Source organism: Rhinatrema bivittatum, chromosome 5 (assembly GCF_901001135.1).
Source record: "Rhinatrema bivittatum chromosome 5, aRhiBiv1.1, whole genome shotgun sequence".
NCBI classification, from domain to species: domain Eukaryota; kingdom Metazoa; phylum Chordata; class Amphibia; order Gymnophiona; family Rhinatrematidae; genus Rhinatrema; species Rhinatrema bivittatum.
In genome coordinates, this window is record NC_042619.1 from 100,131,789 (window position 1) to 100,143,848 (window position 12,060).

The 12,060-nt window shown below is 43.9% G+C and overlaps 1 long non-coding RNA gene across 1 annotated transcript; it reads left to right on the top strand.

The window, feature by feature from the left end:
• Nucleotides 1-511: 511 nt before the first annotated feature.
• LOC115092115 lies at nucleotides 512-2,265 on the top strand. The gene is made up of 2 exons (XR_003856905.1): nucleotides 512-833; nucleotides 1,758-2,265. It is a non-coding gene; the product is annotated as an uncharacterized LOC115092115 (long non-coding RNA).
• The last annotated feature ends 9,795 nt before the right edge of the window (nucleotides 2,266-12,060 follow it).

The following is a 12,060-nucleotide window of genomic DNA, read 5'->3' on the forward strand; positions in this document are numbered from 1 at the left end:
GTAGTTTCCACATGCTTCTGTTAGCTATATCATACCGCATAACCTCTAGGCCAGAGAGAGAAAAGACATTAAATCTTATGTGACAAGGAGCAGCCTTATCGACAATTTCCTTCCAGATACACCGGTCAATAAAAAGAAAAATTCACATCTGAAGAGGGGGCTGGCTTGGTCTGCCAGGCTCCTTCAATATCATTTTTTTAAATGTGTTTTAATAACAACCCTGCCTGCTTCTTTCTGATCAGGATGTGATGCCTGGTTTGCTAATGAAGTATGCACGAAATACGATACCGCAAACAATAGCTGTCACAACACATTCCTCCTGCATGTAGCCCAAGATAAGTTCAGATATGTTGAAACTCTGCAGTCATCTGGAGCTTTTGTGAAGCTAATGATTTTAGTATATCTCCTCCCCCCTGTGCAATTAATTGTGGATAGGAGGGGCTGTTTAGTAATTCTACACCTGCCTAAGTCTACGCCTGTCGACTTGCTAAACTTACCAAACAAGTGCAGAGCAAAGCATGAAAGCATCAGAGTTCTGGAGGGTTGCCACGGGACCTAAGTGTTTTGAAAAAAATTTCTCCTGTTTAGTTTTATGCTTGGCAATTTTTTAAATAAGGGATCTTCCATAATGGCGCTTGATGACAGCAGTCTGTACTCCAGGACGAAAACTAAATTGAATTTGAGCCCAATTGGCTATAACTCGTCTAGAAGGAGTAGCCTGCCACCAGAGCTTCTTACAGGGATTGACATTAAAGCAAGACTGCACAGAAATATCAAAAACTTGGAACCAATCTACCTGAGGCGTCCTAAGAAAAGACCTTCCATCATTCCAGGTAGGACCCTAACATCGTTGATGGTGAATGCATGTTACTTTTCCTTTCAAAGGGCTCAAATCTGTGGTAATCCTTAGTGATTATCAAATTAAATAAAAACTAGCTGGCTCAGTCAACCTGCCTACTGGCATTCCGAAGGCAACTTAACTTTGCTGTGACTTGTCTGTGTCCTCCATGGCACTCCTTTGAACCACAGAATTTTCAAAACGCCACCCATCACAACAGAGCAGAAAACTGAGCAATAACTTAAAAAAAGGAATATTTAATTGTGATATCATACGTCTGAATAGAGTGGCTGAATTGGAAATCTTTAGTACCATCTCTGTAAGCAGCAAACAAGGAGGATGACTGTTCCCTAGAGCACCCATATAATATCTACATGGTGTGAATATAAAACGCCAACAAATGAAAAGCATCGTAACTAATGTATTTAAAAAAAGGTCACATATAGGTTCTTCCCATACAGTGCATCACTATAGTCTTTCTTTCTGAAGTGATCTAAGCCGTATTAAAAAAGTAGAGAAAAAATCTAGTCAAATGATAAAGATAGCTTATGTGAATAATTGCAAGATTATTACTAAGATTTCATTTTCAACATAGAAATATTCAGTTAAGTCTCTTTTGCTGGCAAGTTCCAGGTGGTTAGCTCGCCACTTGGCAATAGCCTCTTGTTTGAATGTTGCACTTATTCATGGAGGCTTCATAGTGCTAAGTAAGCCTCATTTAGTACATGGTGTGCCCTGCCAGTATGCCCACAGCTACATTTTTAAACACTAGGTCCAAAGCATCGGATGAAGATAAGAATAGTTTTAACTGAACTACTGAAGAGGGCCTCATGAACATTAAACTAGTTGAGTTACAGATTTTCTCTTCTTGTTGGGCTTGTGCTTGTAACTGAAGCAGATTTTTTTTTTTTTTTTACAGCCAGAAATTAACACCATTAGGCATTCAGATACGTTCTTTGAATTCCTGTCCTTCAGTGGAGCCTGAAAATGTCTGTAGTAGATGGTTCACTTTAACCCCCTGCTTGACTAAATCTATACTAGATCACCATAGTGAGGGGAAAAAAAAAATGTCAGACTTTGTATGATGATAATGCAGCAGCATGCTTGAATTAATATTTGACATGCACTAGGACCTGAGAAAAATATTAGCTAGAAGATTTATAAATGTATTGAAAAAAGATCAAGAATAATATGATACTCTATTCTTTGAAAGAAGTGATTAAGGAACTTTTTAAAATACCACAAAATTCAGCAAGAGTATTGGAAATCAGATAAGCAATTATGCATACCTTCTGAAATGTATAGTAATGTGATTTATTAATTGCTTGAATTCCCATGGTGGGAAATGTACAACAAAATCCCAACACGTGTTTCAGTCTACTGTGTGGCCAGTGATGAGGGAATAAACATGCAATAATTTGCAAGCACATTGAGAGTACTTTCTACACACACATGACCAATAGGGTGTTTCTTTCATAAAAGGTAAAAAAAAACTTCAGATAACATCAGAGATGCACTAGGCTTCTGGAGCCACTTATCAAGGAAGAACTGTGCATATATACAAGGAAACACTGACTTGAAAAGGACTGAATTGGAAAAATAAGTGCCGATTCTGCTTGGCCATCTGGGAAGCCAAGAGCTGCTGTGTCTAGACCAGAATGTTACTGGTTCTAGGCCCAGCTGAAATACTTTCTTCCAGCACTGATTGGGAGAGTTAAGTACAGTGCTTCTGTAAAAGCCAGACTTTGCAGCCTACATATGAAGACAAGGAACTACCAACCTATAACCATTACTGCTCACTCTGACTCACAGCCATCAATACTGTGCGAAAACTTTCAACCTCTCTGAAATGATGATCTGGTGGAGAAAAGATAGCTGGTAGAAAGAGCCTCCCGTACTAATCTAGAATCGTAGAAAGGCCAACTGAAGGAAGAAGCAGTTGTCTGGGGGCAGCTGTGGAGCTACTGGCCATTTTGGCTCTGTCAGACAGTGAGTGTTACATCATCACTGCAGTTCTATGGGGTGCAGTACTGCTGCTAGAGTGGCATGGCAGAATCTTCTGAAAGGACCATGTCTATTCTGCACATTTGCCAGAGCCATGGCAACCTCCCAGGTGAATCACATAAGAAGGCTGACCCTCCTTTATGAATTCAGATATTATGGGCATGCCCTGTACAGAGTCCTGAAAGGTAGCTGATGCACAACTGGAGCCCTTACGTGGGGTAGGTAAGCCTCACCCTTACCAATACCCATGCTGTCCTGTATTGACGCATTCAATGCTGTTGAGATTTGTGGGGCTGTGAATTCAGTGCAGAGAGGCTGATAACAAAGCTTTGCAGGTGAGGTCCAAGCGCTGTACCTTACTGGAAAGGACAGCTGACAATTAGTTCCGTAGCAAATATATTGCAGAGATGGCCAGAGGAGTCGTAGTTTCACACATGTTCGCCTTCCATTCTATCAGTCCATTATGTGTTGAAACTTGCAAAGTTGTTCAGGACGGTGGGGGGAGGGGTGGTTAGACTAACAAGGCATTTTCTTTTTGCATCTTTCTCCTATCTTCCCCCCCCCCCCCCCCCCATATTATTTGCTATAGGGCAAAGCTATGCAAGTGGTAACAGAGCATATTTAAGTGAGTCAGCCTCGTGGCAGAAGGGTGGGTAAATGTCAAGCTGATGTCGCTCCTTGAGCATACTCAATGCATTTCATCTACCCTATTTCAATGTGGCTCCTCTCAGAGGAGCAACTTTGCATGCCTAAAAAAGGAAGACTGAGCCTTATGCATATTTTAATGAGGCAAGCAACAGAACATGCCCATTGGCTGTTCTGGCTCCTAAGGAGTCTCTTTTCAAACTCAGGATAGCACATAAGATATTCTCCTGCCTCTCCTGCATGGCTAATTGCTACTGTCTCCTTGCCAGCCCCTGAATGGGTGAAACAACCTCATACGTTTTACAGTGTTGACTGCCAAAAAGTCTTCTGTAGCAAAAACTGAATTAAACGCAGATAAAACTGTCTTTCTGTCCAAAGTATTCTTTATTAAATTACGTGGAATATAATGTACTTGAAGTGGAAGCACTACATAAATTTATGATCTTTGTCATTTTTCTCCTAATAATAAAGCTAAGGAAGAAGTTTCAAGAACCCTTCCTCTTAAAATTGCCATGGTCATGTTTACTGTCTATTAATTTTGCATATATAACTCCTCCCCCCTGCTTAACAAGGGAGGGGGGTCACGCTTCCAAGCTCTGCTGAGCACTGAGTCACTCATTGCAGGGTTGGGGACACGCGGACTTTGTGATGGGGACAGGATATACATCTAAGTGGATCGTACTCGAAATAAGCAAAATATTTGTATTCCAGACCCAAAGAGCTTTTACTGAATAACATCAAAAGATTCAGCAGGTAAAAAATCAGACATAGTCCACAGTTCAAAAATCATCAAAAGCAGACTCATTTCTTTAAGTTTCATAGGCAACAGAAAGTAAAAGCACAATTTCTTAGGCTGCTTAAATTATGGTTCAAACAATAGAATCCCAGGGTCTTCCTAAAAAGGTCTTTATCTCTTCCACCTCAGAAGGAAAAACTGCAGAATCACCTTTTCTCAGATTGAATTACTATCTTGTAGGAATGTTTCAAACGAATGTGTCAAACGCTTCAAACGAGGCCATTTTTTTTTCAGAGCAAATTAAAGATGGTATTTTTTTTCCTAGGTTAAAAAAGGGTCCTCTCCGAGGCCCTCCAAACCTCTTCCTGCCCCATAAAATCAAGCCCAGGGCCCAGGTTTACCCGGTTGGGCTGAGCTGAGCCCGGCCAGGGCCTCCCTCAGCCTCACTGGCCTGCCCCATAAACATTTTTCAGGGCTGGGGTCCTCCCTGGCCCTCATTTACTCCATCCATGGGGTCTGCAAGGTCCAAAGGGCAGGAGCGATGCCCACTCACTCCTGTCCTCATGGCACCGGCCATCCCTGAGATGGGTGCCAAAGTGATGTCACCTCTGCGCTGTCCCACTTTTAAAATACAAAGCATGAGGGCGAGAGTGAATGGACATCGCTCCTGCACTTTGGACCCTGCGGTTGGGGTAAGTGGACACCAAGGAGGTCTCTGACCCCAGGCACTTTTTATGGGGCAGGAGTGCGGGTCAGAGGAGCTTGCAGAGACCCCGTCTGGGTGCAGTTTAGCCTACCTGGGCTTGATTTTACAGGGCAGGAGGGCCTCGGGGAAGCCTGTTTGGGGTTTGGTTTGGTTTGGTTTTTTTTTTTTTGTTTTGTCTGGAAACGAACTAGACCGAAAAAAACATTAAATGGACAAAAAATGAAATGCCTCCAAAATGAAAAAAATGAACTGAAACAGAAATTGTGTACCTGCACCTCCCTATTCTCTGGTGGCAAGATTGTAAAAGGCAGCCCTCTCCCTGATTTCTGGGTTATATTCATCCTTTGTCTACCCTTCACCACTCATACAGGAGGGCACCGGTCCCTGTGGATCCAAGGGATCCCAGAGCAGAGCCCAGCCCCTTGGCTGCTCTCATTGACTCCACCTCCTCTAGTGATTCGTAGGATTACCATTTATACTCCAATGATGACTTCCTTGTTACTCCTAAGTGACACCCCTAGAATTCCCCTTCCTGGAACGTTCCCCATGGTAAGGTATAGTGAAACCTAGCTGGCTTTACACAATATTAAACTGAAGAGCTCTTGTACTACCAAAACATAGGTAACCACCTGGCTCTTCGGTCTTACCCAAATAACATTTCTATTGCCGGGTTCTTGTCACAGGGAGGGAGGGGATGTGAGGGCAGAGTAAACCTGTTAGACCCTCTGCTGACTTGCCTCTTTTAACTACCACACTTCCTTGTTCAGTCCATACATGGTACACAAGATGTGTTGCTCTCAAAACAAAGACTTTTACTTGGTGAAAAGTTGCAAAAGGAAATATTTACACACGCTATTTACCATTCTTCCAAATGGTACAATCATACACACAAGTTCAGTTGCAGTTCTCATAAAAACAGTATAGTATCAGTAAACAGCACAACCATTTAGTGCATTCCTTTCTTGCCAATTATTTATACAGCTACCAACTTCACTCACAACTATGGCTGTAACAAGCCTCTCTCCGCTCGGGATGGGAAAAATATCTTGGGGTCGGAGTAGATGGAACCTGTTACAGGGGCTCACCCTAATCGAAACATTTCGGATACAAGTTGCTGTCCGACCAGATTCTGATTACCTGGGACACTATGTCGGTAGTTTACTACTCTCATGGCGCCCCCCCCCCCCCCGTCAGTCTCATGCTTTCAGCAGTTTCTCCTGTACTGGATGGAAATAAGCTGCAGAGCCCTGCTTCTGCAGCAGAAGGGAAGAGGTTTCACGGTTGCACCAACTTCTCCCCTCTTTCCTGGGGGATGGGAAGTTCCTTCCTTTGAGCACAGGGCTGAATCTGGTCGATCACGTGGACTCTGTACTGCCACCCACTGGCAGAGCACAAGCACTACGCTTTTCTCTCAGTACTAGAACACCTGATGTATGTTAAGGAATCTAATCAGTCTGTAGTAGGCCAGGGGTCTCTACACAGTAGAGCAAAAAAGGTGCATACACGGTCAATAAGACCGTAAACATGATATAGGACAAGAGCACAAAGAATCCTGCCATGCTAGTGAGGTCTTCAAAAGCAAGTGGTTTTGCTCATATAACCCGGGATATAGCTCCTCGTAAAATAACAATGGGTAGATTGGGGGGCGGGGGGGATGGGGAAGGGCAGGGGGTGCCAGGTGGTTGGTGAACATTGCTCAAGATTGAGAAACTGTCACCGTTCACACATTTTTCAGAGTATGCAGTAGGGATTACTTAGTTGCCGAACCAAGCTGTAAATCTTTTTTATATCTTCATCCAATAAAGTTTTTCCTCCGTCCTTTGTGCTGATGGCAAAAATCCATAGTGAATGCAGGCCTAATTAGAGAGCTTGGTATAAATCCACCAGGTTTTGAATTATTTGTATGTGTGAGGAAGGTCTGTTTTGAGTTGGCTGGGAAATGATTAGTTGCATGAGACAACAGGCAATCTGGGCAGTAGCCAACTAAAAAAAAAAAAGTGAAGGTGTTTGTTTATTCAAGACAGCCTGTAAAGCAGGCCTTGTGTATGTTAAGCTAAGCTTCTGATGTTAGGTGTCATATTCACCATACAAGAGACCGGTGATTCTATTTATTCTGATTAGAGGATTGATTCAGTTAATACCTACATGTCAATAATCCCTCCAGATAAACCAGAAAAAAATACCTTAACAATCAGATGATACATTACAGTGAAAAATCTGCTATTTTTCATAGGAGTTGCATATGCAGCCTGTGTTTCTGCAGCACTTGATTACATTTGGTTAGCGTCTTCTCAGATCTGTTCCTTCCAGACATTTACCACACTTTTGTAGATTCTTTACAGACAGCTGAAGCATGCTGTGTTTTTTAAAGAATGCCTGGGATTCAGAGGCTTGATTAGTTTTGCTAACATGAGTACAGAAAACATTTTTTGGTAGGGCTAAATATTAAAAAGAAGGGGGGTGGGAATTTTCCCTTTATGGCAATTTTCCCTTTATGTCCGGTACAGTGATAGGGAGGTTAAAGTCACGTTATGGCTATACCTGTGACCAGGCTACTACATCGATATGATGTGAATTTTTCTTTATTTCTTTTATATGGTTTTTGATATTTTTTTTCTTTTAAATGCAAATGAAATTCTTTTACTTCAAGAGTTCATCACTTCTCTCTCATTGTTATCTAGACACTTGGCAGGGCTAATATATGTGTGGTAATTTTGTAATTACTTTTACAAAGTCTATTTTGAAATAATTGTCAAGGGGATGGACAATTGATACCTTATAGGAAAAGAGGAAGGAGAATATGATAAAGACATTCAAATACCTCAAAAGGTATAATAATGCACAAGAAGCAAACGTTTTTCAGTGTAAAGGAAGTTCCATGTTAGGAATTGTGGACCCTTGGCCCGAGGTGGGGTTGTTGCTACCTGAAGGGTTGGGCCTCACAGGTCCCGACTGTCGGGAGGCAAGGCTGGCCGGGAACAGAGGCAAGCTAGAATTTCACCTGTGCCAACCCTCGTTCCCCTCAGGTTGAGCCCTTGGGTGCCGGGGCCGGTAGGACGTAGGAGGGCCCCTGTGTGGCTGGTCCCAGAGAGGGTAGGTGAGCAAGTATAGAGAGTGTCAGAGAGGTTAGGCGCAGTTTGAGACAGGAGCACTCTCTGAAGGAGGAGGAGAAAGAGTCTCGGCGAGTGCAAGGCCACTGCAGCACTGAAGGGAGTAGAGCAGGACCACATGGGAGTGGCCTCGAGAAGAGGAGGTGCAGCTGTGGAGACCCGAACTGTAATGTGCAGGAGGAGAGCTAGAGCGGGTAACCCACTGTAGCTGATGCCTGAAGAGTAGCAACGCAGGGGTACTGCCTGGGACTCGGCAATCCGGTGGCAAGACCTTCTGTAGCAGCAGTGTAGAGGGCTACCCCGAGAAGCGGGGCTCCAAGGCCCAGTCTCAAGGTATATTGCGCTGAGCCAAATCCCAGAGAGAGAAGGCACTGTAGTAAAAGTCTTCCAGGAGAAGTACCGTAGGAATTCCCAGGAGCCATGGGCACTGCTGTTGGAACTCACAATAGGCTGGTGCTGAGCCTGGCCCCGAGGAGCAGGAAGCGCTGGGAGAGAGTCCAGATAGGGTGCGTTGAGAGAGAGAGAACTGATAGGTTGAGCTGAACCGGGATCCGCAGAGAGGGCATCCGGGTAAGGTTGCACTGAGTCTGGCCCCGAGGAGCAGGAAGCGCATAGAAAGAGTCCAGTTAGATTGCGCTGAGCCAGGACCTGAGGAGCGGGAAGCGCTGAGAAGGAAACCGGAAGAAGAAGCGCAGAGGTCCGATGACAAGAAAGTATGGCACCAAAAGGAACCATGGAACTCATTGCCAAGTTGGTTAGTGAAGGCTACAGGAGGAGCTTAAATATCCCAGGTCCGTGATGTCATCAGGCGGGGACGAACCCGGAGTTCCCACCAAGGTCCCTTTAAAAGTAGAGCTTGTAGCGCACGTGCGTGCCTAGAGAGGCTCAGGATTGGAGCGCTGGTCGGCGGCGTCCCGGCCGCCACGTTGAATGCAGGGAACCGGGAGAAACACGGCAGAGATGACTGGCCATCGCTGTGAGAGCACCGGAGATGGAGGGCCAGGTCAGATATGTGGAGAGTTGGGCCTGCTGTGGATGGTCGCGGCTAGTGGGGTCATAACATTCCAGAACAACAGGTCATACATGGCTCAAAAGAAGTAAACTCAGGAATAACAAAGAAATAGTTTTTCACAGAAATGTTGATGGGGCAAAGGAACAGCCTCCTCATGGGTGTGGTAGATCCAAAACCAGTAACAGAATTCAAGAAAGCATGGACTAACAGCAGAGGATCCTTGGTTGAGAGGAATAAAAGTATTGTAACAGTAAAAAATATTGGGCTAATTAGATAAGCCTTACTGCCCTTAGTGACCTTTATAGCCTTTTTATTTTTTTAAAGAAATCTGTTAGAAAAAAAACTGAAAGGTGCACCTGCAAAGGTTAGGCATGTACCACAGGCGTGGTTTAAAAATACCACCTTAGAAGCGAATTCCAGATGTATTCCACACAATAAGAAACATAGAAACATAGAAATGACGGCAGAAGAAGACCGAATGGCCCATCCAGTCTGCCCAGCAAGCCTCACACATTTTTTCTCTCATTCTTATCTGTTACTCTTAGCTCCTTGTTCTATTCCCCTTCCACCCCCACCATTAATGTAGAGAGCAGTGATGGAGCTGCATGCAAGTGAAATATCTAGCTTGATTAGTTAGGGGTAGTAGGGGCAGTAACCGCCGCGATAAGCAAGCTACACCCATGCTTATTTGTTTTACCTAGACTATGTTGTACAGCTCTTGTTGGTTTTTTTTTTCTTCTCCCCTGCTGTAGAAGCAGAGAGCCATGCTGGATATGCATTGAAAGTGAAGTATCAGGCACATTTGGTTGGGGTAGTAACCGCCGTAACAAGCCAGCTACTCCTCGCTTTGTGATTGCGAATCCTTTTTTTTCTTCACCCCTGTCGTTGAAGCTATGCAGGATATGCGTGAAACATCAGTTTTTTGTTTTTGTTTTTGTTTTTTTTTTTTTTTTTTTCCCCTGCCGTTGAAGCAGAGAGCTATGCTGGAAATGCGTGATGTATCAGTCTTTCTCCCATGCCGATGCAGCAGAGAACCATGCTGGATATGCATGGAAAGTGAAGTATCAGGCACATTTGGTTTGGGGTAGAAAGGTGGAAGGAAGGCCAAATGGCTGTCAGTTTGGTTAAAAGTGAAGTGAAAGAAGCTATTTTAGCCAAAACACTTTCCTTCAAAAACTGGAAGAAGTATCCATGTGAAGAAAATAGGAAAAAACATAAGCATTGTCAAGTTAAATGTAAAACACTGATATGACCAAAAAACAAAGCGGAAGCCGATCCAAGATGGCTAGCAGCGATAAACACAAAGAAAAGGATCGGTAAAACTGGGACTTTTATTCAATCTTTGCCCGACTCTGGCTGAGTTTTGCTCCTCTAGGAGCTGCCTCAGGGGCTACTGTATACAAGAAATCCAAGTAGAATGATTCCAATCAATGAAATAACAGGTAATGCATACGATAGTTCCTTAACAAACTGTGGAGTAGAATAATGCCGCAGTGTGGATTCATGCATTAAGTATATCTCTTATACTTAGTATACAGTACATTAAAAGTTTCAACAATCAATATCCCATAATATATTTCAAAAGTAGTGTGCAAGTGGATGAGTCAACAGAGGCAGGTTGCACACACTGGCAGCCTGCCGGCATGCAGTCTCCCCCAAGACTTGCCAAAAGTCCCTGGTGGTCCAGCGGGGGTCTGGGAGCGATCTCCTGCACTTGGGCCGTCGGCTGCCAGTAATCAAAATGGCGCCGATAGCCTTTGCCCTTACTATGTCACAGGGGCTACCGGTGCCATTGGTCAGCCCCTGTCACATGGTAGGAGCACAAGATGACGCCGGCCATCCATTGCTCCTACCACGTGACGGGACGACCAATGGCACCGGTAGCCCCTGTGACATAGAAGGTCAAAGGCTATCGGTGCCATTTTGAATACCGGCAGCCGAGGGCGTGAGTGCAGGAGATGGTTCCTGGACCCCCTGCTGGACCACCAGGGAGTTTTGGTAAGTCTTGGGGGGGTCAGGAGGGTGGGGGTTGTAGTTAATTCAATTTTAGCCGGGAAATGAATAAGAATGAATGCATTAACGTATCGGGGGCCCCCCTTGCCGAATGCAACGTATCTGCCCCCCCCCCCCCCGATGAATACAAATTCCGAATGCAACGTATGGCGTCCCTCTGCACATGCACCTTGGCCCACACTCGCTTCCAGTAGTGGCCGGAAGCCTTGAAACGCTGCATCTACAACTGTGGAGCAGCTTTTTAATCAACCTAAAGTTAGGATGAATATCGGTTTAAATCAGTTGTCACTTTTGGAAAAATCTGGGAATTTATGGGTGAAAATCCGTTTAAACTGAAAACGAAAGACCCTGCATACAGTATATATGGAACACAGGTTGTAAGCCTTAACTGCCTTTAATTTTTTTTTTATACTACATTTTCAGGCAGACATTGCAGCTAATTTTCTAAGAAATAATTGGTTAGATGATTTGCAATTTTCTCTCTTAGATTCTACTTCCATTCTATTTCAGGTGGCTCCAAATAAATTAAATTCATGTATTCAGCGGTTACTGAAGTATATACTATTGGTTTATTCTTGGTTAACAAGTCATAATTTTTTTAACAAATGTGCATTTTTACATCCTCGTTTAGAAGAAATGACAACTTTCTGTTTTGCTTTCCTTTTGGGGTCATTTTTACGTTTTCCCTATGGTTCCATCCTCTGGTGTAATAGTGAGTGTGCGAGGAAGGAGTGGAGCCTTTGGCACCTGAACCTCTCTGCTGCCTTTCTGCATGCCATCTTTTGTCCTGGATTGCTGTACAGTGCGTGCAGTGCCTCCACAGTGAATGACATTTATAACATTTTCGCCTGATGGAAAAGCATTGTCCTCTGTGTTCTGTTTACTCTGCTGTCAGTGGGATAATGAGGCCCTCTGGTTTGGCTTTATAATTTGTACCAGATCAAATAGTTATTTTTCTCGTTTGAGAGGTCAGCTAATGATAAGGCACAAGCTATA